Genomic DNA, 26,979 nt, shown 5'->3' with positions numbered 1-26,979 from the left:
CGACCTCCTGACATGCAGTCTGCTACTGCTGCAACGTTTGAGACACATCTGAGATTTTTAAACTCAATTAAAAGTGTCAATATAATTAATGAGATTCACTTTATATGTCTCAAATGTTGTACAAGCCTTAAGGGCCAGGTTAAGTGCCAAACAGTTCAAGTTTTGCAGAACTTCACTGTAATTATGTCACTTTCAATAATTTAAGCGCTTTACATAAAACTCCCTAGTGAAAAAAGCCACCACAATAAATTTTTTTTTTGTAAATCAACCACCACAATATAACTTTTTTTAGTAAGCCAACAGCAAGATTGGTTTGTGTTTCACAGGTATTGTACCAACTACAGAGACACTTCTATCCACAAACAATATATTCCTATTAGTTACGCTGTGTGAGGCACACGGTACACGCCTGTATTATGTCTAAACCCTTTATGACCCTCCCATTTCTAACTAACCTGATCTGCTATGACAAGGTGACCCGCTCACTGGATGAGGGAAAGGCTGTGGATGTTGTTTACCTGGACTTTAGTAAAGCTTTTCACGCCGTTTCCCATAGCATTCCCCTGGGGAAGCTGTCTGCCCATGGCTTGGACAGGCAAACACTTCGCGGCGTGAAAAACCGGCTGGGTGGCCGGGCCCAGAGAGCGGTGGTGAATGGAGCTAAATCCAGTCGGCGGCCGGTCACGAGTGGTGTGCCCGGGGCTTGGTACCAGCGCCTGTTCTGTGTAACGTCTTTATCAATGACCTGGACGAGGGGATCGAGCGCACCCTCACTCAGTTTGCAGAGGACACAGAGTTGGGCAGAGCGGGGATCTGCAGGGCGGTAAAAGAGCTTTGCAGAGGGATGTGGACAGGCTGGATTTATGGTCTGAGGTTCAACAAGGCCAAGTGCCGGGTCCTGCATTTGGGTCAAAACAACTCCATGGACGCTCCAGGCTGGGGCAGAGTGGCTAGAAGGCTACCCAGTGGAAAAGGACCTGGGGGTGTTGGTCAACAGCTGGCTGAATATGAGCCGGCAGTGTGCCCAGGTGGCCAAGGCGGCCAACAGGATTCGGGCCTGTATCAGCCATAGTGTGGCCATCGGGACCGGGGCAGTGATCGTCGCCCTGTATTCGGCACTGGTGAGGCCCCACCTCGAGTGCTGTGTCCAGTTTTGGGCCCCTCATGCCAAGACAGACATTGAGGTGCTGGAGTGTGTCCAGAGAAGGGTGACGGAGCTGGTGAGGGGTCTGGAGCAGGAGTCTCGTGACAAACGGCTGAGGGAGCTGGGGGTGCTCAGCCTGGAGAAAAGGAGGCTGAGGGGAGACCTTCTTGCTCTTCGCAGCTACTGTATTCACATATTTCGTGATCTTCATGATTACAGTAAATTAAGAATACTTATAAATGACAGGGGGCATTAGAATTCATTTGCTTTACATTCCATGGAGGGAGGACAGGCACACAGGTCAGGTTCCATTCCAAACCTCCATGACCCTTGCTTTTGCATAAAACTCAGAATATATTCCTGAAAGCTGCATAATGCTGGGCAAGAAATGCAAACTATCCAATTTGTACTACAAAAAGAGAATGGCCCTATCAGCTACCCATCAGGCAACACAGCACTGCAGGGAATCACTTTATGTTGAAGCAACCCACGTCCACTTAAAACAAACATTTCAAACCCAAAATAGCAACACTAAGAGTCTGGACCAGTTAAATAAATGAATAAATAAAGGCAAATTTACCTGCATTATTTGTTATTCTGTATGACGTTATCAACTTTATACACGTATGTCTAGCAGTGACCACTTTTATTTCCAGTAAGCACCCCTTCACCTTCTGTTATTTTCACTTCAATGCTGGGGTAGGGCAGAAAAAGCTGACACCACCACCCTCAAAACACAGATTAGCGAGGATAGCTTCTTACACAGATGTGAACACTCTGGATCAGGAATGCTCACCCTACTAAAGCAGCCTGCTAGTACAATTAATCTGCACAAGCCACTCCCTGCGGAGCAACAAATTTCAATCAGGTGACAAGGAAATGAGCCTGTCATATAATTTACTTTTGCCAATAGAAAAGCTATGTAACTCCTCCAGCTGAAGATGGGCACTCATACTTCAGATAGCAGGATGACAATGGTACAGTGCAATTCTAGGGAGACAACATTAAGGCTCACAGAGACATATCTCATGGAGTGGAGATGATGGCGATACATGTCCACATTCCAACACTGCCAAGCAGGTTTCTAAACAGAAAATAAGCATTAGCACTACCTAAAATTGATGCAGAGCCTGGACTCTGTCATGACCGCAGAGGCTGAAATAATAGTATCTGAAGAACATTCAAATGCAAGGATTCTCTGGCATCAGTTTGCCAAGTGCCCAAAAGAGGCAATTCCGCCAAATTCTGTCAAATGGAAATGAATGTCTCATTAACACCAATGAATGTCTCATTAACACCAGGCTCCCGAGGTGTTCATTTTCCGTAGGATATGAATATCCTATTCTGTAGGATAGGCCAGCTATGAAAAAACAGCTCAGTTCTCTGAGTGGCAAAAGCACCAGAAACTTTTGTCCCAGCAAAGCAAGCCAGCTTAACAGGGTCGTATACCAGATTAAGCTGTGTACCTTTTACTGAACTAATGCTATTTCAAAGTCACTGAGGTCCAGCCAATACCTCTTTTTGTCATCTACCCGAAATCTCTGGATCATTCAGGTGCTATAAAGTTTTCTATACATAAAGAACTGGATTTGGCTTTTCCAGCTCCTCTCTGCAGACACATTATCTGGAATCACTTGGAGGTATAGGTGTCCATGGACTGAATTACAGGTGCTGTAACGATGATCTGTGTGTAAGGGACAGAAGCGACTGAGATCAGAAAACGTTCCAGAAAATTTACATAGTCATTTAACTGAAGTGCCTGTGACACTAATGTGTCCTGAAATTGCCTTCATCTCCAATAATTACAGACCTAAATAGACACCTGACAAAAAAGTTTATCTTCCCTCTACATCCTCCTCTTTCCTCCGAGACAAATATTTTCCCTCCAGTAAAGAAAGCCTGAATACACTTCGTTCTGTGAGGTGAGAAACGCTCCTTCCATTTAAGTCTCTATTCATTCAGTTAAATGAAAATCAGCATCATACTTTTAAGTGACCTAGTCATTCATGGGATAATTCTGACAAGTTTTTTCAAGATTGATAAGAGGAGTGTCCTGCAGTCAACATTTTTTTTGCTTGGTAAATACCACCATTGAGGATGGTAAGAACGAAAGAGCATAATTAACTTCTAACTATTACCACGTAACAGTAGCTCACACACCAGGGTTTTAGGACAGCACTTTCTAATCTTTTCAATATTAATATCGAGATACATGCCACTTGGTAACAAATCTACCTCCTGATTTTGTTCTCTTTACCTTTCTCCACAAGGAAAGAAGAAAAGGAGAAAATAACAGTTTGAAAAATGAAAATTATATTTCAGTTGCACATAAAGAAGAATTTCTTACCCATAGCTATATATTGTAAGTAACAGTGAAAGGAACACTAATTATTAAGTAATCTCTCTTAAAATTAAATTGAGAACAGATGAAACTGTCACATACATTACTTGGCGCCATAAACCGTGTTAGAGCTTTCTGACCTTGCCTGCAACTGTGCAGCTAACGAGGCAGCCGAAAGGGCAGAGCAACTCTTGCCTCAGTTAACCGGGGTGCTTCTTCAGGGAGTTTTGGGGGGAGATTTCTTCAAGAGTCGCCTTTCAGACCTTCTGGTGACCTGTTGCTGACAGCGGTGGCCGGCACCAGGAGCCTTCTCCTTCTGCCCACTGTAACTGCCAGTGCCTGCCAGCCATGCCAGTGCCCAGGAGCACCAACCGCCCACAGGGACATGGGTCCCAGCACAGCTCACAGGGACAGCAAAGGGCCCACAGCCCTGCGTGAGGACGGCGGCCACAGGGCCCAAGCGACCGTCCCCAGGGCACCAGAGAGCCCAACCCAGGAAAAGCGCCCCAGGTTTGCTCGACTCTGTATCAGTATGTTTGATTTATGAAAATGAAGCAAATCTGAATAAGCAATGATAGTTTTTGTGCTGTCATATAAACAGTTGAGAAAGATTACTAGCAGCTATTTTGTATGTGACTTTTCAAGATAAACAGCTTCGGTGAAAAATATAAGATTCCAACATTTTGTTCCGTTTTATTTCACCTGACAATATTCATGCAGCAAAATAGCGGCTGTCCAAGGACTGTGACTTTAAAGCAGCCACTCTTCTTTCAGCGAAGCACTTTAATTAAAGATGATAATCTTAGCAGAATAAGTTATTTTTAAATAAACACACAATTGACTCACTGAAGTCTTTAAACTTAATTCTAAATGTTATTGACACTTGACTGAAACATGTTTTATTTTTAAATGCAAGTAGAAACAAGGATTTTAGCTACCATAAGTGATCCACGGAGCTGAACTAGCTTTCTTTTATTTTTTAGTTCTTATATTCGTCTCAATATGTTTATAAAGTTGCGTGTATAGTATACAACAGTCTACTACGTAACAGTCTATTATCTAAAAAAAAAAAAAAGTTCAAATTAAAGCCCAGTAAAGATATCCAAGTTTTGCATTGTTATGCTCAACTGAATGGAGTTCAAATAATGGATAACTTAAGTGCACTTTCAAGAAAGTAAGTTCAGATTTCTTGTAATGAGTTCTGAAAGCCTGCTGCTTACAGTGGTATTTTACATTTAAACTTCATAAAAATTCCTGTCCTCATAATCGTAATTAGTTTGCATAAAATGTTGTCCATTGCCAGCTCTATGACTTAAAAAAATGGCGTGAAGAAAAAAAAACTTCACCTTTTAGACTAGTACTTCAAAAGAAGGGAGTGGGGGCTGCCGGGGAGGGGGAGCCAGTACATTCTCAGTATCTATTATTTTGAATAAACATGAATGAGAGTCAAGTTTAAAACAAAAAATACCGTCTCTTCTAATATTTTCAGAAGTCCTTTTTAGAAGTACTTTTTAGAAATACTTTTTCTAGTATTATGTAATGGCATTTATTATTCAAGAGTCAACAAACAGGATAAAGCAGTGTTGCTATGGATCATACCATTGTATGATCCATCTACAATTTTCTAATCCATTTCTGTATTCTTAATGAGAACTGTATTTTATCAAAACAGCAGGTCTCGAATAAAACATTATTAACTGAATAGATATTCAGTGTTCAAAATATCTGTTTAAACTCACCTCGTACTAAGGAAAATCCCTAAAACACAAAACCATCATTCTGTCAAAGTCTGTATTTATTTTAAATAGATTCTGCCTAATAGATCAATAAATCTTTTCTATCTCAGAATCTGTTTCATCATCTCCTACCAATAAACATACAGCAGTGCCTTTGCACAAGATAGTAAACTTTAAGCATTTTAACTCTATTAGAACTGTCTCGAAACAGATACAGAACTAAATGGGAAATACAGTACAAAAGAGAAATAAACACTGTGGCCAGGATGTTCAGAACCAGGACAGCTGAAGTCAATGCCTTTTTTTGGGTGGCTTTTCCAAACCCTGACTCTCAGTCTGTCAGAAGCACACTTTCTGCTCTTCTGTGGACTTTTTGTCACTCAGAAACTTAGGTCCAGTTTAGCCACTGTACCACACACCTCTTCCCATGGTTCAAAGGCCAGGCTTCCTCTCCTCAAGCTCAAAATCTAGGCTTAGCTCCAATTACAGGCGCCAACGGAGCTTAAGAAAAACTTACAGAGGAAGTGCTCTTCTGAACCCTTGATGGCAAAAGCTGCCACAGGTTTGTCTAGCAGTTGTTAAAATTCGAGAGTGTTAAAATTCATGCTTGTGCCAAACATGCTGGTTAGTATTTTCATAACTGAACCTTGCCTGTCTTTGCCAAAGAATGACAGAAGCCTCTAAAACAACGGATAACTTTGTGAAACCTAGTGTATCTGCTCTAACATACATATACAAAAACTCTCCAAAAAGCTCACTACAAACAACACGTTTTGCCTACCTAATATTATTTCACTTCATGTTGGGAAAAAAGCACATAAGAAAGTGAGTGGGCAGAGAAAATGCCAATCCAAACAGTTAAACTTTAAAAGCATAAGCTAAGGGAAAGATAAAATTGGGAAGAAATAACTACAAACCCAGGTATCTATTTGTGTGTACAAACTCCATGTGAGTCAAAGTAACCAACTCGGAACTAGTTCATGGGTACTCCCCTGTAAATTTTCCAAAGAATAAAGATACAGAAAAAGAGATTCCTTTACCCCACAGGCCGAAACTTACAGACTACCATAACAACTCCTGTATTTATTCCAATGAGCCAGAAGGGGCAAGGATGTTAATCAAGCTCCTTCAAAATAAATGGTCTAGAGTCTGCATTAGCTGCTGCTTACTTTTTATTTCATCCTAACAATTTAAGATACTATTTTACTCCTTTAAAAATATCTGAAACTAAAACAACCAGAATAGTCTGATGAGGAATGAGTTCTCAGATACTAACTCAGAGCTGCAGAAAAGCATTCAGAAGAAACAAATCTTTTGAATGTGTACCTGTACCAGCCTCAGGCTTTACACTGGGTCCTGATTTTGTTTTAGAATAGCACCAAAACTTCAGTCTCATTATCCTGACATTAATCTTGCTTTCCATTTAAACAAAAAGAGAAAGAGTCAAGCATCTGAATCATACTTTCAGTTCTTCAATGCCAGCGAAGATTAGTTTTAACCTATACGATAGCGAATAAATCCATCGGCCTGTCATCATTGAGTTTTGGCACCTCAACTAAAAACCTTCTCATTGAGGGATGCCAGTTCCTCAGTTTCGAACTCTTAAAGCACCTTGTGGTGTCATCTAGCAGGAATGCGATGGTTCCCACTAATAGCCTGAGGCAGCAGGGCTGAGACACAGATAAATGGTTTCCACATTTTCGAGTTGTTCCACTCCGAAGTTCTTTGGAAACCCAGAACCAGTTCTAGAAGGAAGTATTCTGTGCTATGCTAGCCATCAAATGAAGTCAGCTTCATCATTGGCATCCACCCTCATTTCCAAAATATCTTTCTTAGGTTATTTGTTCATTGTTTCTTCCGGTTTAAAGGCATTAGGATTTTTTAAGAAATTCAGACATTTAAGCAAAACAAAACAAATAACACACACACAAAGAAAGTCCACTGAAGTTTACCTAAGCTGAGTAACTGGAAGGAATAATATTGTGGTTCTTAAGATACAAAGAAAAAACCAAGCCTCAACAGAAGCCACAGCAGCTATTACCACGTCAGAAGACTATCCTTGCTGACTCCATTCACAATATTATTCTTACAAACCAAGCAGATGCAAATCTGACATCTCAATGTTATTTACACACTTGAAGGAAGTGGTTAGAAATAAAAAACCTGACAGAGTGCATTTTTACTTCCACATACTGGAGAGAAAGATGATAAAAAAACATCCATATTCCCACCTACAAAAACAAAAGTACGTGTCAGAATATGTATCTCAATTTCACACTTCTAACAAAGCTACACGCTAAACATTATGTTTTCCTACATTATTAGAGAATGCTAGTTAAAATACAGGAGTCCATTTTAGCTGTGTCAGATGTTGTTTTCTTAGCAAAGCTTGGTAATGATTTAAAGATTAGCAATGATACGCAGTATTCCCATAAGCCATATTTCAGAATTTAAAGGCACTCTGCAAAGGCAAGCTGGTACGTCACGGTCACGTCTGAGTAACAGACAGAACCGTAGCTGTTTTGTGAGGTGGGAAGAGGGAAGCCTCAGCAGCCCCCACTCAGCAGGAGGCTGGCAAGAAGTCTCCAGTGGTGGCCAAGGGCTGCTCCCTGGGTGAGGATCTGCCCCTCTCCGGGCAGCGGTGTCCCTCTGCCCTGCTCCTCCCTCTCCACAGGACAGGGACAGACACGGACCAAAGGCAGCCCACGAACCAGCCGCTGCCGCAGTGCCCATCTGGGCCCATCCTGCATTAGGGGAACCCAGCCCTGCCACGTACCCCAGGCTGGAGCTTTTTGGGCCAATGAGTTCCGCTGTGAAGCACTGAGCTTTGAGATTAAGAGCCTCTACAGAGATGGAGTATGCAAAAAGATTAAAAATAGCAAGGGAAACATGTCTAGAACACCTGGATTGTAGGACATTGCAAAAAACTGGCCAGGGGAACAAGCAGCCAGCCAGACAGCGAGGGAGTGCAAGCCTGCAGGAAGACAATACGTGTGTTCTGCTGGCACCCAATTTAGGACATTTCTTGGACACTGTTAATTAACACATTAGTAATTTATTTAGAACATGAAATTATATAAAATTTTATCTAGTAATAGGAGCAATTCAGTATTTTGTGAGAATAATTAATAGATTCTTGTTTTGTAGGAGGGATTAGTATAGAACAGTACTACTAGGTCACCGGTCTTTCAAATTAAGTAGCCAGTGTTAAAGGGGCTCATAAGGGAGGCAGCACGCATAAGAAACCTAAGGCCATCCCATGAAACATCTATTTTGCAGTTAATGCTCTCAACATGAAAAGGTCATAGTTTCATAGGGACTGCTGGCTGGCACTTAATCCTCAGTAATCCTCAGAATACATGGCTAAGTATTTTAGGGAAAAAACAATGCAAATCAACAGTTTCCAAAATCCAGGTCTTCACTACCACTGGAGAAAAGCCCTTTAACACATTAATGAATCCCTCTTTTTTTCTTCCCTGTGGCATTTTTCCTGCCTGGTTCCCGTCAAAATAAACCTGTATCTACACACTCTGGCCACTCTGTTGCCCACACTCTTTTCTTTGTAAGTAACAACCCATGTGAACTAATCTCCAAAAGCATCTTTCTACCCCAAGCTGCAGGTACACTGTCTCTGTTCCTCACCTACTTATTTTTCTCATAGTGTGACCAACTGCAGATTTCTTGTTTATGCTGTCTACTTTACAAGTTTGCTAATAATGGCTATTTGAAATATCTTTTTTTTTAACTATCTATTATGAAAATATCTATTTCTTTTCACTGAATCCTCATTTTTCTCCAGATTTCTTTTTCAGTTCCAGTATCTGTCAACACAGTTACTAAATGAAATTGTATATAATTTTATTTCTATAGTAAGATATGATAATAGGAGAAGCAGACATTTTGAAGAGCGAAAATTATTTTTGTTAGGAATTCACTACAGAAGTACTTGGTACCAAGACCACAATATTACTTTAATATGAATTTATATCGGAACTGCAAAACTTGATTTAGCACCTTTCTAAACTTTCACGAAATAACCAAGAACACGCATAGGTATTATCTGGTATAGGACTTCAGTAATGCTTATCGTGTTGCGTACAATGCTATTGAAAATTCTGTGCAATTTTTACTAGTGTAAGATAAGACCAACCTTAAAAAAATAAATCACTGTAAACCCATTTAACAGAGCAGAGTAAGACCAAATATGCACTGCCACCATTGTTACAATATGAAATCTGTTAGATTGATATTCTGGAGCAAAATAAAACTGGACCTGTGCACTAAGTGATAGCTGCACACCCACCCAGTCCTCATCAGCAAGAGCCACGAAATTACTTAAAGTAAAAATAACACATCAAGTATAGTAAATATAGAAACAGTACAAAATTTCCAATAACTACAAGAAAAGCTTACAAAATCACTGTTTTGTTTTATTTGAAAACTGAGTTGTTAGACATGAAAGAGTTCTGCAAGTGATAAAAATAAGCCGTAAAATACCAATACTTCATCATGTGCATGAAATGCATGCATTTTATGTCACTCTATTTGTCCAATGAGCATTCATCAGAATTTTTCATGACGTTAATACTAGTCGTCTAAACACCTAAATAGACTTTAATGTTTGTCTCATGCAAATCGGATATATTTGCTCATCACTGCTGTCAGAAAGCATTACAAAAAAGTAGTAGTTGCCTGTCTTAAGAGTATCAAAAAAATGAAAGTTGCAACTCTATATATTCTTTCTTGAATCTATAAACTAGTTTCAAATCTATAAATTAGTTTCGAACTAATAGCCTGGGGAAGAGGGAGGGAGGGAGGGAGGGAGGGAGGGAGGCACAGAGGGAAAGCACTGAACACTTGGCATTACAGACGAATAGATACAGAACACAAACAGCTTACTGTGGAGAGTGGTTTAATCAGGAGGTAGCCATTATCCTGTCGCTACAGAGCAATGACAGCACTCCAAAACAACAAGCCGTGGTGGGTTTGATGTTGGTTTCTTTTTTTTTTTTTTCTTCAGTCAAGAAGGAAGAACAAACGCGTGATATCGTGCCCCAGCTCTGCTGAGCCCAAAGGTCGCCAGATGTCTATTGTCAAACACTACCCTGAAAACGAAATTCAAGTGAGCATTTAACAAAGCTGTATTTGAGGAAGCATCTGAAACCTACCACAACCTCCCCTCTGTGTTACACACAAAACATGGCTGTCTTATTCAGAGATTAGCAATTATTGTAATGAGATACTGTCGGAGAGGGTCAAACAGTACTTCCTGCAGTTTACACATCTTGATTTCCTGGTAAACAATCGGGAATGCAGGCGGAGCCAGGGATCCCGCGACAGGCACCGGCTCAGGCAGGCAGAGCCAGCCCAGGTGAGGCGGCAGCTCTCATTACCTGTGCATCTGGATTTAATTACATGAGGCTACAAGGTAGCAGAGAACATCCAAACAACTGAACCATGAAGGAAATGTTTTCCACGGTGTTACACAGGCATCAATGCCGTACTTGGTTGTTTTCTTCTTTAAGCCGAGCCCAAGAAAAAAAAAAAAAAACACACTTTATTTTTCTTTTAAATGATGCTTATGTACACGCATACACGCCCCAGAACAAACTGCTCACAAATTTGTCTTGGTATGAGAAAGTGCCACGAAGCAATAACCTGAATCAACCCTGGAAAAACCTGAAACTGGGAAAAACAAATGCTAACCACTGTGTTCAGAATTTAAGCATTAATCTCAAAAAAAGCACAATCAAAGAAGTCTACTAGCAGTATTCAGAAGTTATCAAAATTAGCTTACTGAACAAAATTTTAACAGAAAAAAAATTCAAATGCCTTTAAAAAAAAAAAAAAAAAAAAGACTGCCTAACACTTTTCCTCCTCAAAAAAATTAATCACATGGACTAACCACATGGCAGTGACCCAGTGAGAAAAGCTAGTTGTTTCCTCCCCATAATCTTTTAAAAAAAATTAATTTCAACAAGCTCCAGTTTAAAAATCAGATTTTCAAAGTGGAACTGAAGAGGGCCCTAGGCTACTATGAAAATTGAAAGGAAAAAAGAAAATAAAAAACCCCACACCCCAACAAACAACAACTCCCCACAAAAAAAATCCTTGAGTCACAGAAGAAAACACTTGCTACTCCTAAGCAACTGAAGTATTAGGTCCACTGACAGAAGACAGAATTTCTTTAAGGGATAAATGCAGTCAACTTCTTACACAAAAGGTCGGTGCAAGTGAAACTGCTACAGTGCCCTAGAACAGCAGCACACAGGCTTGAACTTCAGCACGCAGCACGATAAAAGATTATTTGCAGACTAGAGGAAATACGCAGGGGCAGGGGACAGATCAATTGATTCCTTGTGCCGAGGGTGTCCCTGCACCAGAAAACCTGCTACAGGGCTGCAGCTGCTCCGCTGTGCCGCCATCCCCAAACAGCCAGGACACAGCAACAAGAGCTATCTCTGCAGCCAAAGTGGGACTTCTGCAAGCCATGCTCATTAGAGATATAATTAGTATAGCCACAATTTCCCAATCAAGCACTCAGATATAACTCGTTCCCTTAAGTAAAACCACGTCAAAACTTCGGCATTTCATTTATCTGGTTTTCTACTGTTACTCATCTTACCAAAAAAGCAGTCTTGTGAAACGATACATAGTGTTTCTGAAGAAAACAGCAACAATCAAACCATCAAATGAGAAAAGCCTTCTGCAAAGCCAAGGAGTATCAGCAGAACTCTTTGCAGCAGTCTTAAAATAGTTTTAAAAAGCCATGCATGTTGTATTTAATCAGGGTAAGTTTGGTACTAGTATCACTGCAAACAAGCTCTCAACAAGATTTAGGAGATTATGATCTAGGAGATTATGATCTAAAGTCTCAACATGGGAATTATTCTTAATTCCAGAAATCTGCACACTAAAATACAGCCACAATGAATTTGCGTCTCTGATTCAGGGACAATCATGTACTATAGCTCTGCATGTTCTACTAGCTAGTTCTACTAGCTCATAAATGATGATTTTTCTAAAATTGTTTCAATCCGTGTTGCTCATAATGTGAAAAATATTTACTGTGGAACGGCTGTTTTGCATTGGGACAGCAATGAAGGAGAGGGAAATAAAAATGTGACAACAGAAGCAGCCAAACAGGAGGTCCACAACTTAGTTTCTGAACTCCAGGTGAATCAGACCCTAGCCCTATAACAGTCTGTGCAAGGTGTTGAAAAGGGATTTGGTTTCTACCAGTGGAACCATTAGAGAAGCTAAATATACTGAACTACAACCCACTACTCCACCTTAGTCAGCAAGAGAATAATTAGTGATTCACAGCAGGTGATGTTCTCAGACAGAAATTCTACAGGCTCCTAAAATACTGGCGTCCAATACCTGAGATCCATGAAAAAATTATGTTTATAAACCAGGCCTAATAGCATACTGAAACATATGATACAATAAATCACTACTCCAGTTATGTCTTAAATATGCATCAGCACCTGCCCTCATAAAATGGCACAACGTCAACCTGTGGAGCCCAACTGAGCAGTTACTGTCTTTCTGGGAGATTTTTTTTAAAAAAAGAGTACCAGTTTCTATATAGCAAATTCTAACTATAAATATGGGTATTGAACATGGGTCTAGCTATAAATATGTGTGTTGAAAAATAAATAAAACATTAAAAATATTTTAAAAACAACGTATACAGTAGCAGTAAGTAAAATATTGAAGTGTTGGGTTTTTTTATTGAGATTTCAAACACTCCCCAGGGGAATTATATCTGTGGTAATAAGGAAAATGCAAAACCCGAAAACTTTACTGTGCTTTAAAAACAAAACAAAAAAAAAAACCAAAAAAACCCAAACCCAACCAAACAAAACCATCAACAGCTTCTCACAGAGCCCTTGTGTGCTATGATGCCTGCCAAAGAAAAGTCAAGAAGACTCACACCACCTGTGAGTGTAAGAATTTTCTCAACACTGTAGGAAAAAAAACAAGTATCAACCCCAGAAAAGGGATTTGAGCCTATCTAGAGCTACCCATATCATTCAGGTAGCTCTATTCCAAAAATATTTTTTATTTAAAAATTCATAGTTTGCTGTGTGATAGAGAAATATAAAAGCAGTTAAGCCATGAATGTTGCTTACGCTCAGCTGAGAAGAACACAGAATCTCTGTGCAACCTCGTTTGAATGCCAACAAAGCCAGAGATCTGTATTTTGCATCATACCTTGATGCAAACACCAAAATTGCCAAGAAATACAGATTACTTCACAGCAGAAACACTTTCCTAAAATAGTAAACATTTATCAATATAAACACAATACCTAAAATCCAGCACCATCTGTGCATGCAACCTGCTGCAATGGTTTCGGAGAGTATGAACCCCCTGCAGCCATCTCTGTAGCGCATTAAAAATCAATAAATTTATTTCTGAAAGTTTCACATGGAATATTAGTCTCTCTCTTGCTTCTAGCAATTTTAGCTGTAATCCTTTGACACTAGCTGTGTGGACAAATGAAGAGGGGACAAAAGGGACAAGTCCTTACTTACAGAAATAAATTTTTCATGTGGGACACAAGAACTTCAAAATCATCTTTTTTCTCAAGAAAAATTAACAAGTTAATAAAAGTGACCTCCTCCTAAAACTACAAACGGGGGGAAGGGGAGGGAGGTGCGACACAACACAACGTGGACACACCAAACCACCAACTTTCCTCCTCACAGGCTCAGCCTGTGCCGAAAGTCTCAACGACCTTTGACTCCCGAGAGCCCTTCACACAATGGCATAAAAAAATGAGTCCTGATTGTGTCCCTATAAATTAGATTCTGACAACATTCACAAGCCTCAATGTAATTTTTCCCCCCACGTACCCTACTGCAGAGTCCATTCTTGGCTTCCACTGTTACGCAGCGCAACACTGGACACTGAAGTTGGTCTCCACATTTGAAAACATTACGACGTAGCACGAGACAAGATTATCTCATTTCAACTAGTTTCTCATCACCAAAAAACCTAAACCAACCAATCTTTAAAATCCATCAGCTGATGCTAAGTAATCTACCTCTTTATGCTGGTTACAGCCCTACCAAAGCAAAGGGAAAGAGGCTCCTTTTCCCCGGGGGACGAGAGAGGCAGCTATCTTCTCTTTGTTCTACCTCCTCCATATCCTGGTCCCATATATTGGTCATATCGCTCTTGATTTAGCTTCATTCTAAAGGCCCTTTGGTCCTCATTGAATTATTTACCAAATGCATGGACGCTTCATCTATCAATTTGATCCTTAATATAGTGTCTTGGAATTGGAATAAACACAGTAGCTACTACGGAACAATCACTCAGAAAGAGCCAGCCATATTCTTCTACTACTACTAAACACATCTCTAACAAAACCTTAATAAGAACAGAATTGTTTCAAGGCATGTAAAAGTCACTCAAATGAAAACACAGAAAAATTGTTTATTCTTTACATCACTACAGTATCCAAAATCATTCTTCATGAGGGCTCATTACCTAAAATTAATCACAAAACTATTCAAAAACCCAAATTATCATTTATTCAGTATCATTTCATACATTTGCGACTCGATTTAGACCCCACAAAGTTAATATATGGATAAATTATTAAAAAGCATAGAAAAATGCCTGGATTAATTAATTTTAGTGCCTTTTAATCTTCCTGAATCAAAGCCTTCTCGTGTGTTCCTTCTCATTTTGAATATTGTGTTTATCAAAATGTCTTGGTATTACAGAAACAGTAATTTTAACTAGCAACTTGAAAACAAAAGAAACCAAAGCACATCAGTATCTTAATGAACCCATATCATTTCACAGTAAGGCTGAGGTATCTTAAAATAAACAGTTTTTCAATATTTTTCAGAATATTCTATTAAAATATAAAGAGTGATTCAAGTTTGATGAGATTTGAGACTAAGATGAGGCTGGTTTCAATGTTCTATATACGTTACTGTCGTGCATTTAAAAAAGCATTAGAGATCAATATTCTTATAGTTGTTTTGGTTTTTTTAATATGGTAAATTCAGAATTATCTGTTATTTAGTCAAACTGACGGTTTTGGGGAAAAGATCACATAGGTAGCAAACATGGCAAAGAAATGCACAGGGGAAAAGGGTTAAACTGCTATTTTCCATGAAAATAACCATTAATTTACCACTTAATTGGAAAAGTGAAATATAACATTATTTTGAAAATATAAAGATTTTTCAGAAGTTTTAAAATATTAGTACAACTATAAATATATATTCTTTATCTATCATCATAATAATATACACATACACACACTTGCAGACCCTCTGAGAATACAATATTCATTTTGCTGCAGAAGAACAGACATTGCATAACAATGAGATTTGCTAATGAAATCAGCCATCAACCTGGAATACATATGTATTAAACCAAGACCTCAGTGTCATTTTCTTTTTGCATCGTTTGTTCCTTCTCTCATTTTTCCTCGACCTTTCAGTATCTTGTCCTCCTCCTGGTTTCACTGCTTCGAGTACAGCAATATTGCAAAATACTTTGTTAATACTGTAGGTACAGCACTTTTTACTTTACAAAATGTATTTCTCTACTTATTGCTAACTGTGGATACTAATAGCATGGGTTCTATCAGCATTGTTAACATAGCCTTGAAAGAAAAATCAATGGGTGCTAAGGAGACAAAGCAGTTTTCTTTCTCTGTAAAACTGCAGGAATATCTAATAAAAATTGGGTGTCACTTGGAACAAACTATACTTCCACAGCTAAAGTTGCACACCAATTAATACAACAACAACACATTTTTCAAGATCTCCTCTATGTTTATCTAATTATTAAACAGGAACAGAATCTAGAATGATTACATGACTTAAAGTGCAATTGCTCTGCACAAACATGCAAAATCATCATGAAACCAAGCAAAACAATCCAGCAGGTTCAGTACCAGTATGTACAGGCATGCAGCATACATATCAGTTACACAAAACACTTACTGAAAAAAAGATGAATACTGAATGGAATTATTTATTCTACTACTAAGAGCTGACCATAAAAATACAAAAATTACAAAAGTTATTTTAAAAGACATTTCTCTCTCCTTATACCAGATTTTGGTTTAGTAAGGCAGGGATATATGTTGCCTTATACTTCATAGGTAAAAGAGCAACCGATTTACAGTGCTAGCTCCAAGAGTATCAAAACTATGTTTTGAATTCACTGCAAAACTACTAAAACTATTAATGCAGCCCACTAAATTTTCCTACTGATCTCATTTTGCAATTTTTTTCAATTGAAATAATACAAATAAGATATTGTTACTATAATGCCAGTATCTAGTTGCATTATTGTTGATAAGCTCTAAAGTCATACTAAAAACTAATCAAAACAGTAGAAAATAAACGTTTGCTGGCTTGTTTGGTAGGTGTGTTTTGTTGTTTGTGTTTTTCTCCTTTTTCAACTAACACTCCAAAACCCTAATTCCATGAAAATACATCGCAAATTAGTTAGTTACTTTTAGTAAACCAAAAATTGCATACAGAACTCCTTTGGAATAAATGAAAAGTAATTTGCAATTTATTTTTTCATTTTATCTTGAGGGCATAAGGAAGTCATTCTGTAGTTATGATGGCCATCACAACACCAAAGAAACAGAAGGCACAAGAGACTGCTGAAAAATAGAGGAGAAAAATAATGAAGTGTCCGAAAATGGACTAAACCATCCCTGGTGACAGTTGTATCAAATTGTCGCTATACAACCCAGGAAAAATACCATCAAGATACTGGACATAATGAACTAGGTAAGTAATTGAAAGCGTAAAAATTTCCATAAACTCTCTTCATATGTGCGCCAATTCTTCCTTTTTAAGTTAACAAGCACTCATGTCATTGAGAGCTTTGATGGCTGAAAGCATACAGCACATGGCCTTATTCTTCCTTCCATTTCTCTCAATTTTAAAGATATAAACATCCAGGCATATGCCACATGAAGCAGTCTTACACTCATTCATGTATTACGATGTCCTAATAAAAAGATGTCTGAAGACTATTCTCAATCTCATGCTATCAAAAATGGTTCTGTTTCAATTACAAAGCATTTGTCCTTCTGCAAAAAAGCCATCCACATTACATCTCAAAATGACTGAAACTGAATAGACAGAGGCACAGTTAATTACAGTGGGCTCACCTTTAAAAGCAAAGACTATGCAACCTCCAGGGTTTGAAAGAAGGAGACTCTAACGCAACAACCTTGACCCTTGAAAGTGCTGGGTTATTTTCTTCTGTGATGAACAGTGATTGCTTTCTATAATTCTAACAATTGTCAAGTAGGCTAAAGAGTATGGCTGCCAGGTGATAGTTGTGAAATGCTTCCACTTTTAACAATGACTTATTACCCTGTATGATAGGTCAACTGTCCAATCGAGCATCTTCTACAAGATGTTATAGGCTCTTGAAGTAATATACTACAACAACCGACACCAACAGTTTTATTAGGGATTAAACTAGTGTATATGGGACCTAAGAACAGAGAGAACTATTAAAGGATATAACACTAATTCAAATGATTAAATGAGAAAGACACTAAGATACCCCAATTTACTGTACACATGAAATATGCGATTCTGGTACATAACTGTTGACACTAAGCAATCATCCATATATCTTAAGTACAGGACATCAAACTCCACAACCTACAACAACCTGGCACAAATTTCATTAATAGGAACGAGAATACAGAAACCAGTTACTCTATAGATAAAAGTGAACCCTTGTTCTACAGACTCAACCTCACAGAAGAATACAGATTAAACCATATATATCAACAGTACACAGAATTAGATGCTACCAGGTCCTAACAGATACCTGAATTTTTATCAATGAAGAAAAACCATGAACTCAGAAATGAGACTGAATTTATCGACCATATTTATCCTCTCTGAACTAACCAGAAATAGCTTCTTCAATATATAGTCTAAAATTCTGTGTTTTGCTGGAATAAATCATACAGATATAGATGCCCACAGTATGAACACATTCTAGAAATTAACGCAGTCCAATTTACTGTGTTTTCTGTTGAGGTTTAAAATCATAACCCAGAGAATTAACAGTTCACATGTACAGTTTTAGTATTGTGCTGTACTAGTAGTCATACCTATGCACACAAACACACTCCCCTTTATTTTCAGTAACACACAATGCTTAGTTAAAAGCTCTTTCTGGCACTTCATGCTGAAATGGCAAGCATCCTTCAATGCTTACTTTTAAAAAAGCTGGCAATGAAGCATGCTTATGTTTTTTCATAATGAAATACCCCAAGTTGTACTGAATTGTGATGACTGCTATTTATCTACTTTTAGGGAATAGAAGTGGAGGACAATTTATTAAGGCACAGGAAGAACTCCTGAACACTGGAAGGTCACAGCCTATGTGCTGAGCTGCTAAGCAAAAACATCTATGATGTTCCAGAGCTGCCATTTTTCTTCCTTGACAAAGACTCCATCTGCTACAGAGCCATTTACAGCCTCAGAGTCAGAATATCAAATGATTTCCAACCATTCTGCAAGTCTGCTTTCACCTTGACATCACCTCTGTAATATGTCTAACACAGATGATACATATAACCCCTCTGCAAGCACTAAGGCCATGCTTTATCCAACTGACATGCATTTGTGCTGTGCTCTAACATACCATTTCTTTACTACTTCTCAATTGTGCAAGAATATTATAACTCTAAGTTCTACATCTGTTTCATTGCTGGGCTTGTTTTAAATAAATTACCTTTGGAAAACCTAAAAAGAAAACCTTTCAAATATTGACAAAATATGTGAGAACAGTTAGAAAATCTGATTATTTTAAAATCTGTATTTACATAACGTACACGCACACAATGTCGATTTATTTTTTCTTTTACAAATGAACAAAACATGCCTAGTAAGATCCTTATTACAGACCACCACACAGAATAAACTAACTCAGCTTCACTAAACCAAAAAAACTACATTAAGCTCTGCATCTCCTGATGTATATAAAAACTGATTAAAGAAAAAAACCAGCAAGGTTAGAGCTGGGAAAAAAAAGGAAACCGAATCCTGCCTTACTGAATGAATATCTAAAGAATTAGGCCCTCAGATAAGAGAGATTATACATGGATCGATACAACCAATTTTATATTTTCATGCATACACACACACACGCTCTCCATCAAGTATGAGAATACACAGTCTATCATCATGCTTATCACAACATGACTTTAATGAATGTATTCCTTGATAGCAACTTTTGGAGTCTTGAAATTCGGGTAGATGCTGGTACACTAGAATAATTTTTAAACACACAAACTTGCAGCTTGATTTTACAGTGAAACTGGATCACAGGAGAAACTATTTTGTATTAAAAATATATATGTAAAGACATACGATCGCATAGCTATACAAACCATCAATATCTTAAACATACAGGAGCAAAATATTTGAACACTAGACAAAACTTGCAAGCAATTTTATGAAAACTTACTTCATAACACCTGTTAAGTATGTATTTTACAATCTTACTTATAATAATATCATTTTCTAAACCTGCATATAAAAACTATCTCTTCATCCCCCAAAACACATTGTCCCATACAATTTGGGCAGTGACTGGCTTGAGAGCAGCCCTGAAGAAGAGGGCTTGGGGGTGCTGGTGGACAAGAGGCTCAACATGAGCCATCAGTGTGCACTAGCAACCCAGAAAGCCAATCGTATCCTGGGCTGCATCAGGAGAAGCATGGCCAGCAGGCTGAGGGAGGTGATTCTGCCCCTCTACTCCACTCTCGTGAGACCCCACCTGGAGTACTGCGTCCAGTTCTGGAGCCCCTACTACAAGAAAGATAAGGATGTGCTGAAACTCGTCCAGAGAAGGGCCACGAGGACGATCGGAGGGCTGGAGCACCTCTCCGACGAGGACAGACTGAGAGAGTTGGGGTTGTTCAGTCTGGAGAAAAGAAGGCTCCGAGGAGACCTTATAGTGGCCTACCAGTATCTTAAGGGGGCCTCCAAGAAAGCTGGCGAGGGACTCCTTAGGATGTCAGGTAATGGTAGGAGTAGAGGGAGTGGATCAGAACTAGAGATGGGTCGATTCAGACCGGACGTTAGGAAGAAGTTCTTCACCATGAGGGTGGTGAGACACTGGAACAGGTTGCCCAGAGAGGTGGTGGAAGCCCCATCCCTGGAAGTTTTTAAGGCCAGGGTGGAGGGGGCTCTGAGCAACCTGGTCTAGTGGGAGGTGACCCTGCCCATGGCAGGGGGGTTGGAACTAGGTGATCTTTAAGGTCCCTTCCAACCCTAACGATTCTATGATTCTGTGAATTTCCCTGGCTAAATCACACCAGGGCTTGGCTAGACTGCCACATAAAGCTGGACTTGTTCAGGCATTATCTTTGTGCTTGCCTTAGAAAGGGTAGGATCAGATACACAGGGATATACATCAAATACGGTTATTTTATGACTTACAGGTATTCACCTGACGCTCTCATATCACATCTCACAAAAAAAAAAAAAAAAAAAAAACCAAAGCTAACCAAACAAAAAAAACCCCACCAAATCTGCTCAATTTTCCACCTGCTATCGATATACATTTCGGTCTTTTCTTATCTCATCTGCAATTCAACTACCCCTACCCCTCTCCTCATTACCACTAGCGAATTACTTTGGGGTTTTAGTGGTGTTAATGTGGTTTGGCAAACTACAGAATACAAGGAAGCATCTGCATGAAACATACTTGTCTCAAGTACAGACCAGCACTTCATCATTCACTGTTTTTTGAGCCTAGGAGTCAAATCTGAAGAAGGGCACTATGCTGCATCCAAATTTAAGACAATTGTTCCAAAACTGTGGAAAACCAGACACAATAGAAAAGCAAAGGAATAAGTCTTTGAGAGGATGTACTACAATGCAGCAGAGCTAAGGAGGTAACCAAGGTAAGCTACTCGAGCACGGCCAGACCTGGGATACAGCACTACCCTAAGAAAGATCTCATTGAGGATGTGGAAGGGCAGGGGAAAAAACAAGAGTCAGTCACTGTTGGAAATCAAATACCTCTCAGCCTTGCACACCAGCAGCTATCTTCCACCACATATTCCCTGCTATGATGTACTGACTTGACTCAACTGCCTCTTTCTAATTCTACCTTCCTCCTTTAAATATCCTAGGCAGAAAGAGACGAAGGGGAAGAAAAGGAAAATAATTCAGAACATTCTAGTGAAGATAGAATCACAAAGTTTTTTAGATTAGAAAGATCTTAGAGAGGTCATCTGGTCCCATCTCCTGCTCAAAGCATGGTTAACTTCAAAGTTACATCAAGTTGCTCAGAGCCTTCTCCAGTAAACAAGATGCAGATTTTGCATGCTCTCTGGGCACCCATTTCAGTGTTTCATAGAACCTCAGATCGGTTTGAGTTGGAAGGGACCTTCAAAGATCACCTATTCCAACGCGCCTGCCATGGGCGGCGACTAGGTCAAGCTGCTGAACCCAACCAGACTTTGATCACTTCCAGTGATGGGGCATCCACGAGTTCTCTGGGCAAACCTGTTAAGTGTCTCACCACCCTCATTGTGAAGAATTTCTTACCTATGTCCAATCTAAACCTACCCTCTTTCAGTTTAAAACCATTTCCTTGTTCTGCCACTACACACCCTGGTAAAAAGTCTCTCTCCGTCTATCTTATGATCCCCCTTTATATATTGAAAGGCTGCAATCAGGTCTCCCGGAGCCTTCTCTTCTCCACGCTGAACACCCCCAGCTCTCTCAGCCTGTCCTCACAGTAGAGGGGCTCCAGACCTCTGACCATTTCCATGGTCTCCTCCGTACCCAGTCTCACAGGTCCACATCTTTCTTGTACTGGGGGCCCCAGAGCTGGAGGCAGTGCTGCAGGGGGGTCTCACAGAGTGGAGCAGAGGGGCAGAATCGCCCCCCTCGCCTTGCTGCCCACGCTGCTGGGGATGCAGCCCAGGGTACAGGGGGCTTTCTGGGCTGCCAGCACACATTGCCAGCTCATGTAGTTTGACACCTTCCATTCTCAGGAATTTTTACCCTTTATCTAATCAAATTTTCCCTTTGCATAGTTTGTGTCTTTTGCCTCTTCTCTTTTCATTGTATGCATCCAAGAAGAATCTGACTTTTCTTCTCTCTAACACCTTTTAGGCAGCTCAAGATAGCCATTACCTTCCCTGAGGTAACTACCTTACCTTCTCTCACATATCTGTGTTATAGCATGCGGTTTTGTTCCCTATTCATCTTGGTAGCCAGCCACTGGACTCACTGAACGTTATGTCACTACCTTTCTTGCACTGGGGACCTCAACAATGGGGTAGAGCACTCTGGATGCAGTCTCAGAAGGGCCAAACACGGCAGTGGGAATGGCTCCTCAGGCTGCTGCCTGCCCACTGGCCAGTACCCCCAGGATGCAGCTGGCCTGTTGTGCTGCAGGAGCCCATGGCTGACTCATGGTCAGCCTGCTGCTACCAAAACCCCAGTGCCTTTCCAGCTACTGCCCCACCTCTCCTGCTAGGCAAACATTTCTGAAAGAAATCTTGTATTCACCCACTGTTAAGATAAATTAGTAAACATCTAAGGACTACCGATGCTACAATGGAAGAAAAGGAAGAAAAGAGCTACCACCACAAATCAAGAATAAGCCACGGCCTTATGCCTCTCACACATGACGGAAGAAAGATGCTGATCAGTATGCCGCTCCCAGTTACCAACCTGTTCTGTTTTCACATCAGTTTCTCACAAATAAACAGACATCTAAGCTCTTCCAGTTGTCACTTAAAAAATGAACTCTCATTGTTTGTTTAATTAAGGATCCCAATCGCGTTCTAGTTTTGATTCTTTTGATTCCACTGTTTCACGTTTTCTTTATTACCACAGGATTTGCAACTTACCTTAAGGTCAGAAAAGAAACTAAATAAAGCAAATTTAGGTTTGCCTAAGGATTTTTAAGAATTTAAGAATAAAATGAAACGTCACATGAATCACAGTAATATTATGAATTCCGGTAACAACAAATAAAAAAAGCCCACATTCAATATGCCTCCCTCCTTGAACTTCTAACCCTTACCCAGACCACACTTTTGGGAGCTTTCCTGTGGTGACTTGGTGAAGTCCTACTAAAAGCAGCTTTCTAGTTGAAACAGGAACACAATACTCAGATTAGCTACCAGCAGAAAAGTCCCTGAAGACTTAGATTTAAAAGATAAGGCTGCATCAATTTACATATGGAAAATCATCTTTTCAATAGTTGACTAGAAATGTCTTCTTAACAAAAAAATCTAAGTTTACAGTAACAAAGCTACTGTATATTAAGCCTCTGAAATTTAATTAGAAATAATATTTCTCATTTCCCTAGGCAGACTAAGCTTTGTATTTAAATGCTAAGAACACTATGCTAGTAACGCTTCTTTCTATAAGAAAGCCAAAGCAAACAGAGTGAAAACTCTTATCTAATCATATGTACTTTGAAAGATTTCTGAACTTTTAAACTTTTGAAGTAACTGTAAACAACCAAAACATTTTTTGTGCAAACGGATCGCTGCTATCACAAAGATAAAGCCAGCTGGTCTTAACAATACAGTGATACTACCAAAAATTCAATTTACATCTGAGCTCCTCCAGTTGCCATCTGTACAGTAAAGCTTAATAAACCACTTATTCCTCCTAACAGATGCTAATCATGGACTGACAATACATAATCAAAATCTGCTCTTTAACCCATTCAGCAAATAACCATTATTAAATCTGGTTTACAGCAGCAGCATTAAAACAGTTGGCAGTAACTCTTACAGTAGTTGTGTCAGTAGTGGGTTTGGTTTGTTTAAACTGCCTTCCTATTACAAAATGTAAGACATCAAATGTAATCTATTCATTTAAAAGAAAACTGTAATAAAACTAGGTGTTCCACAGAGAAATACCTAGTTTATTAATTCTTTCCTGGAAACTTTCTGTTATTTTGAAATATTACTTCCTTAATTGTTTTATCTAGTATGTTAAATTGCTCTCCTTGACAAATAAATCTAAACATACACATACAAGCAAGCTTATACACGTACATACACAATGACCATGTCTGCAGACAAATCAGCAATATACAGCACTAAACTACTTTTCTTTCGATTTTTAATAAGATGATTTTCTAAAAATAACTATGCAAAAATAAGTGGAAAAAAGGTGTAATTGCCTTCTGCCTTTTATTTACACTCTGTATAATTACTGTAAGCACATAAAACCATTAAAATAGTATTATTTTTAGTTTCTTAGTCAATGTTAATTGTTGTTATTATACTGAAGATTTAATTATATCTGCAGGTGTTACACAGGTATGAAGGAAGTAAATTCTCACTTTCTTTGGGGGATGGTCTGTTTTAGAAGCTTTTGTATTTTTTTCTAAGCTTGCCAACTGTACCATCCACCTACACTGTCAAAAAAACCCCAAACCGTTACTTTTCAAATACTATCACTACAAGCAATGAACAGCATTTTTTGTAGAATGATAGAATGGTTTGTGTTGGAAGGGACCTTAAAGCCCCCCCAGCGCCACCCCCTGCCCTGGGCAGGGACACCTCCCACCAGCCCAGGTTGCTCCAAGCCCCATCCAACCTGGCCTTGAACCCCTCCAGGGATGGGGCAGCCACAGCTTCTCTGGGCAACCTGGGCCAGGGGCTCACCGCCCTCAGAGTAAAGAATATCTCATTTCAATCTCCCCCCTTTCAGTGTAAAACCGTTCCCCTGCATCCTATAGCTCCCCTCCCTGATCAAGAGTCCCTCCCCAGAATTGTTTGGGGAGGATATAAAACCAAAGATTCCTTTTCCATAGCCAAATGCACCTTCACATGAATTTTCTGCATCCTTTTGAGTATTTACACAAGGAAAAAAGGTAACTTCAGCTATGTATCTACATGCTTAAGCCAACTTCTGACAATAAGAATGGGAACAGTTGTGGGGATGGAGCTAATGATACACTCAAATTGCCTTAGAATCCTAGAACTATTTTTGTTAACCCCAGTTCACCGAATTTTCCTTCTTTCTTTCCCCCTCACCGCTCTGTACAGAATGTTCCACTTTGTTACCCATAGTTAGTTGCCAGTTCACAGACTTCTTATCAAATTTCACTTACAGTTTAACAGTCACTTTTTTTGTGCAATTTCTTTTGTTCTGAGACATAGCAGCTGACAAGTGATAAATAAAGCACATGGTTTTAAAAAGAAGCAAGATGTGTGCCTAACTTGCATGTTTCTGCAAGTCTTATGTTTTTATTTAGTTTGCAAACAGGCTACTATTTACACACACTTAAGTTTCATGTAAGAAGTGCTTTTCTTGGTAATTTGCTTCTATATTTTAGAACCAGTAATTCAAGTATACAAAATCCTTCCTGGGTCTGACAGCGATAAAACTCAAATACTTTTCTTGTTGTTATTCACCTTCACGCTCCAAGTCACCAATTCAAATTAGGCCAATGCATACTTTGCTACTGTGAAAAGAAACTGGGTAGTTTTCAAAACCTGTCAAATCCTTACTTTTACTTTCCGTAGAAAGCATGATTTATGAATCCTTTAACATCTTCCTCTTCTTTGCTTCAGGTGGTTTTTTTCTCCTCCACTCTCCCCCTCAGAAATGGAAAAAACTTAAGTGTAGATCTCACCTACAGAGATTCTTCTGCTAACCACAGTATACACCAACTCTAGTATTCCTGTAACAGCAACATCTCTGATAAACGTAACTTGTCATCACCATTTTGGCCAAATTCTGAGGCCTTTATTCTTAACTCTACATTAACTCTCTAGAAAGTTTTGTTCAGCCTTCTGCTCAGCTGATCTTTTACTTTTAAATCACTTGTTTAATTATATTCATTAATAAATTGTTAAAACGATACAGAAAAATTTTAGAAAGTATTATCTGCATAATTTTCAAGTACTGTGTCGACATTCTACATTCTTTCTGTCTCCACAGGTAAAGTGGTACTGTTAGAATTCACCACCGCCACCTTTTGAACAAATAAAGAGTCATCATCAGGAATGAAAACAATTTTGTATTTTGGAAGTAGAAATTAGTATCCCCAAGAACATCTTACCTAAAATGGCATGACTTTTAACAGAGAAGAAAAAAAAAAAACACACCCACAAAGTACAAGGAATTACTCCTTGACGTTTTTCTTAATCTTTTTGAGTTCTCCCTTGAGCAACCTATTTGTTGCAACAGAATGCATACTGAAGTGCCATTTCTTTGTTTGGATGGAAGGACTGTTACTGCATCATAACAAAAGAAGCATCTTCTGTAGGCTAAAGAATTGGCTGCACCCAAAAAATTTTAGAGATGACTAAGGATGTGTTTTTTCTTCTTTTTCAGAGATTTGACATTTTTCATCCCTCACAAAAGGATTAAGTAACTTACAGTTGGCGATAAACACAGAAGCAGAATAAACTGGTACACTGAGTCAGTACAAACAATCAGCTCTAAAAATAAGCTTGTTGAGAGAGAGGTCTACACCCGGCTATTCTTTCCCTTTATTTTTTAAGGCCAAAGGGAAAACTGATCAAAAAGCACAAATCCTTCTATAAGTTCCTCCTGTTCTTCTCCAATTGCACGTTTAAAGGGAGAAAAGTTATGCATGTCAACTTGGCCATTTAAGGAGCATTCTTCTCATTCTACTGAATAAGGTACTTTTTGGTTCAGTGTTCATCCTGATTGTTCCACAGAGTAACACAGGTCACCTGCAGCCACCTCGCAGCTCTCATTCCG

At 39.1% G+C, this 26,979-nt stretch overlaps 1 protein-coding gene across 18 annotated transcripts in view; it reads right to left on the bottom strand.

The window, feature by feature from the left end:
- Positions 1-26,979, bottom strand: part of BAZ2B (bromodomain adjacent to zinc finger domain 2B) — a 152,906-nt gene that overhangs the window by 82,214 nt on the left and 43,713 nt on the right. For 15 of the 18 annotated variants that reach the window (XR_008467564.1, XM_054207654.1, XM_054207650.1 and 12 more), the window contains exon 3: positions 10,121-10,326. The exons of 1 other annotated variant lie outside the window; for it this stretch is intronic. The gene's annotated coding sequence lies outside the window, so the exon portion shown is untranslated. Of the gene's footprint in view, positions 1-10,120; positions 10,327-10,614; positions 11,073-26,979 lie in introns of those variants that run through there. 2 more of the 18 variants (XM_054207642.1, XM_054207641.1) reach the window with 2 other exon arrangements.

The sequence above is a fragment of the Rissa tridactyla genome, chromosome 7 (genome assembly GCF_028500815.1).
Source record: "Rissa tridactyla isolate bRisTri1 chromosome 7, bRisTri1.patW.cur.20221130, whole genome shotgun sequence".
Lineage (NCBI taxonomy): Eukaryota > Metazoa > Chordata > Aves > Charadriiformes > Laridae > Rissa > Rissa tridactyla.
The sequence above is the reverse complement of the archived record's forward strand: the minus strand, read 5'-3'. Positions and strand labels throughout refer to the sequence as shown.